We start from the raw sequence: 5,689 nt of genomic DNA on the forward strand, positions 1-5,689 counted from the left end.
ACTATGCCAAGGACCACTACTAAAGCGCACACATTAGGTAGCCAACATAGATTGTCCAGTCGATTACAAGACATGTGTCGCCACCACAGCTATTTGCAAAAGTCGCACATTGAAAAAATGTGCAAATATCCCACACATTTTTGCCTATAAAAGTGCATTGTTCCCAAAATGGAAAGGTAATTAATTTAACACACTACGGTTACTCTACTAAAATCGTTTCTAATCCCATCCCATATGTATGACCAAAAAAAAATATTTCCCATCCCATACGTAACTAACTTAAGCATCAGAGAGCGTTCTGCTAGTACCACACCAATGTCAAGATCTTGATGACGATTGCTCCTTCTTTACCTTTGCATATCTTACATCCCTTGTCCAAGATCTCTTCAAACGAACCTACCGAGGATAACCACACTTGTCACATACTTAAAGTTGTATCCAGATATGGACATCAACACTTGTGTTAGTGTATTGTTTTCTAACCGGCAAAGTGTCTGTTGAAAGTTAAACCAAGCTCATGTGAAGTTGAATATTTAATTGTTTTGAAACAGCACCAGGACAAGGTTCCTGTAGGCAACTTAAATTTTAATCTTTTAATTTGTCTAAGAGGTATGTTGTCGGTGGGCTCTCAAGTCTCTAGGCTACTTTTTCTTATTTTGTTGCACCGGTTCTTTGTGAAGGTGGCGTGTTGTCGTTTGTTGTTTTCAAGCTCCAAGCTTCCTCCTTCTTTCACAGCCTATATATTGGTGTGCTACTTGTTTTGCTTTGTAGTAAGAAAGAGTGTTGCATATTAATAAAATCGTTCTCTTTGCTTCAATTCATATTTTTCTTCTTCGGTTTCTTTATTGTGTGAGAATACTGAGTGTTATAACTCACTTGCGTGAGTGTTCTATTTGTTGGTTCTAGTCTTTATTTAATTTTATTTTCTACATATGGTATCAGAGCTTACGCTCAAGAACATGGCAAATAGAAATGATTTCGTACATGTCTATAAAAAGATTGCAAGATTGCACATGTCTCTACATCTAAGGAGGAATGGGATGTGCTTAGGGGGCAAATGCACAAAGAGACAAATGGGGTCAGGTGACCCAATGGAAGCTCAAAATAATGGATGTGGAGGTCTGAGGCCACCCCAAGTCTTGCTGGTGTGAGACTCTGTGGCGCACACCTCTTGTTCGATGAAATGCGCAAGAACCCTTGCACAACGTGCACACGAGGCTTCTCTTTTTTTCTAAACGCCTAACCAATACGACACTATTTTGCTCCACATGCTTGAATTAATTAATTTTTTTAAACCTAGCTTCAAAACGGCGTTGTTTTGAGCTAGGTTTTTTTTATACAAATTTAACAAAAAAAAAAAAAAAAAAAGAACCCAACAGCAACCTAAGCCTACCTGACTCCTTCAGTAGCAACCTCCAAAGCCAAAACCCAATTTTCTCTCTTACCCTAACTAATCCCCAACCTCCACCACCACCTCCAATTCACTCTGTCGCCACCCACCTCGTGTCTCCATAGCACCTCCACACTGTCGCCTCTCATAAAGTCACGTGAGTGATAATCCTTTACTTTACATATATTATTTTGGTTTAGGATTTATAATTTTAATGAAATTGATAATTTTAATGAATTAGAATTTATTGATATGATATTGATGTTGATTGTTTTTCTCATTTCTTATTTGGATTAGAATTTATGCTGATTGTTATATCATATAACTTATATGTGATGTTTTGTTGAATTAGAATTTATTGATATGATTTTGAAACTGATTGATTTTATTATTTGGATAATTGGATTAGATTAGAGTTTATATTGATTGTTATTATTATTTGGATTAGAGTAGACTTTATAATTGATTGATTGAATTAATTAATGTGTAGAATTATGGAATGATACTTTAAGAGAAAATTACCTATGGATAGTTCGTCTAATCCGGGTAGTTCAAGTGCAAGCGCAAGACCAAGACCTATTGAATTAGATGAGATATTGGCTAATCTTCAGGGAGATTCTTGGCTAAGAACTCAAATGACGGATATTATAGTCCTCATCATCGAGATGAGATCCGAAGAGGGTATCTTCAAAAAAGACCTTGTCAACCTAGAGGTCATAAATTTCCACAAACTAATCAATCGGGAATTAATAGGCGATTCATTGCCCAATGGTTTGATGAGTTTGATTGGTTGGAGTATAGTATAGCTAAAGATGCTGCATTTTGCCCTCATTGCTATTTCGTTAAAACTAGTTTTGATCAAGTAAGTGATGACATCTTCACTATGGTAGGCTTCAATAATTGGAAAAAGGGATGAGAAAGGTTTAACATTCATGTTGGACCAGTTGGTAGTGTTCACAACCAAGCTAGAGAAGCTGCTTACAATCTGATGAATCAAAAAACACACATTGAAACAATTGTAATCAAGCAAATAGAAGCTCGTACGGTTTATCGCACTTGCTTGAATGCATCACTCAAGTGTACAAGGTATTTATTGCGGCAAGACCTTCCTTTTCGTGGTCATGATGAAAGTGCCACTTCAAGTAATAAGGGGAATTATTTGAAGCTCTTGCAATTTTTTGGGGGATCATGATGAAAAAGTTAAGGCCGTTGTGTTGGAAAACACTCTAGCCAATCTCAAGTTAATAGCTTCTTCAATTCAAGTTAATGTCAGTAAAGAAGAAAATGGCCATGGTTGTTCGTTATATGAACAACAAAGAATAAATAATAGAAAGGTTTGTGGGGATTCAACATGTTACGGACACCACCTCAAGTGCACTAAAAAAATCCATTGATGAATTTTTTTTCTTTCGAGGGATTGAGCTTTTCCAAGCTACGAGGACAAGGTTATAATGGAGCTAGTAATATGAAAGGTGAGTTCAATGACCTCAAAACAAAGATTTTGAGAGAATAACCTTGTGCATTTTATGTTCATTGCTTTACTCGTCAACTTCAACTAGCTCTTGTTGATGTGACAAAGAAAAATATTGATGTTGCTTCTCTTTTCACAACTGCTAATACCTTGGTTAATGTTGTTAGATCATCTTGTAAGCACTGTGATGCACTTAGAGCACAATACCAAGAAGAGCTTGTTAAAGCTTTTAATGAAGGTTGTCTTATGACGGGACGATGATTGAATCCAGAAACTACTCTCAAATGTGCATGTAATACACGATGGAACTCACATTATACTACCTTGATTAGTATCATTTCTATGTTTCCATCTGTGGTGAGTGTGCTTCAAATGATTGTTCGGGTGAAGCCTTCAAGTTATAGAGAGAAATACAATCTATTGAGTTCGTATTTCACTTATTTTTCATGAAAGTTATATTGGGAATAACAAATACTTTGTCTCAAACATTACAAAAGAAAGATCAAGACATTGTGAATGTAATGGGTTTAGTAAAAACATGCAAGGAAAACCTACAATTGATGTGGAATAATGAGTTTGATGAATTGTTGATGAAGCATCTTCGTTTTGTGACAAACATCATATTACGGTTCCTAATATGGATGAGGAATACATAATTCCTAGGAAATCAAGACGTAATGCTCCAATAGAGAGAAACAATCATCATTATCGTGTGGAGATCTTTCTTCATGTCATTGATAGGCAACTTGCAGAATTAAATTATCGTTTTAATACTCAGTTGCTTACTTTTTTGGCAAGCTTGAGTCTGAAGAATTCATTTGTAACTTTTGACAAACGAAAGCTACTTTGTCTTGTTTAATTTAATCCTTAAGAATTTTCCAATGGAGATTTATTGATGCTTAAAAATCAACTTAGGGTTTGTATTCATCACATGCGTTCAAGTAGTAATTTTTCACAATAGCAAGGGATTGGCATGCTTGCAAAAAAAATGGTGGAGAAAGGGATGCATGAAATATTTCCTCATGTGTATTTGCTTATTACATTGCCTTTGATTTTACCAGTTGCAATTGCCTCAGTGGATAGGGCATTTTCCACAATGAATATTACCAAAAATCCACTTCGCAACAGAATGAGAGATCAATGGTTGAATGATAACTTGGTTGTTTACATTGAGAGAGATGCTTTTACTTGTATTGATAACAAAGCTATAATGCAACGTTTTCGAAAGATGAAAACTTGTCGTGGAAAATTGTAGTTTGTATTGTTAGTTTTGCAATGAATTATGAACGGAAGTATTATATTTCTATTCTTTAGTGTTATTTTCTTCTTAATTTTTTTTTTTGACACTTTTACACCATGATCCTATAAGGTCACAATCCTGTGTCCGCCACTGGATGTGCTATGTTGGAAAAGAGAAGTTTAAGGTACGGTTGCAGACCTTGAGGAGATAGTTTGAACTTCTAAAGATGGAGAAAAAAGAAAGTTTTTCTAATTATTTATCACGTACCTTGTCCTTGACTAATCAGATGAAAGCCAATGGAGAGGATATGAAAAAGCTCTAAATTATGGAGAAAATTCTTCGAACCTTGATAGACATGTTTGAAGGCAAAGTTATAGCTATTGAGGAGACACTTGATCTCCTCAGTACCATAATTGTAGATGAACTACGAGGATCGCTGCAGGCTTATGAACAAAGATTAAACAAGAAGTCAGAAGCTAGGATTGATGAAGCATTATAGGCTCAGCTGAAACTGAAAAAGGACAAAAATATTTCTAAAGTTGAAGAATGCAGAAATGAGGCAAGAGCTAATGCAAACACTCAGAACTCCAACCATAGGAGAGGAACACACAACATATTTGAAGGAAAAAGAGGAAGAGGTAGAGGTATAAGCTCGAGTCAGCCATGAGATAAATCGAGTGTCCAGTGTTTCAATTTTCAGAGACATGGTCACTACAGTATTGTATGCAGGTCCAAGAAGTCAGAAAACAATGATTTTCATGCTAAGATTGCAGAAGCCAAGAATGAAAAAGATGAGACTTTGCTTCTAGCATGTAATGTTGTAGATGCCAGCGAGAAAATAAATGGATACATGGTGTAGCAATCACATGTGTGATCACAAGGAGCTGTTCATTGACTTAAATGAGTCCATACAGTCAGTGATTACATTTGGTGATCATACAAAAAGTCATTCCAAAGGAAAGGGAAGAATCACTATCAAGTTGAAAGATGGGTCCTCCAACACTATTTCAGATGTCTATTATGTTCCCGATCTTAGCCACAATTTGTTGAGTTTGGGGCAACTGATAGAAAAGGGATATGACATACGACTTCATAATGGCCTTTGCACCATCAACGATGTCAGGCATGGGCTAATAGCCAAGGTAAAAATGACTCCAAACAGATTGTTTCCATTATATCTCAATTATCATGAATTACCTTGCTTCAGTTCAATGATGGTTGGTGATAATTGGTTATGGCATATGCGTTTTGGTCACTTAAACTTTAACAGTTTGAATTTCCTTGCTCGGAAAAAATTGGTCTATGGATAGCCTCATATTCATGTTCTAGACCATGCATGTGAGACTTGTGTTATGGGTAAAAAGTACATGGAGAGCTTTCCTAATGGAAAGGTTAATGGAGCATCAAAACCCCTTGAAGTCATACATTCTAATTTGTGCAGTGTTGAAGCTCCTTTACATGGTGGTGGAAAGTATTTTACTATTTTTACTGATGATTTCAATATAAAGACTTAGGAGCATATCCTCAAGAACAAGTCAGAGGCATGTGATACTTTTTAAAAGTTTAAGGCCTACGTTGAAAAACAGAG

General features: G+C 35.9%; 1 long non-coding RNA gene across 1 annotated transcript; it reads left to right on the plus strand.

Annotated features, from left to right (window-relative positions):
- Window positions 509-3,573, plus strand: LOC109950575. Its single transcript, XR_002272827.1, has 3 exons — window positions 509-1,547; window positions 1,881-2,862; window positions 3,029-3,573. It is a non-coding gene; the product is annotated as an uncharacterized LOC109950575 (long non-coding RNA).

Source organism: Prunus persica, chromosome G8 (assembly GCF_000346465.2).
Source record: "Prunus persica cultivar Lovell chromosome G8, Prunus_persica_NCBIv2, whole genome shotgun sequence".
Lineage (NCBI taxonomy): Eukaryota > Viridiplantae > Streptophyta > Magnoliopsida > Rosales > Rosaceae > Prunus > Prunus persica.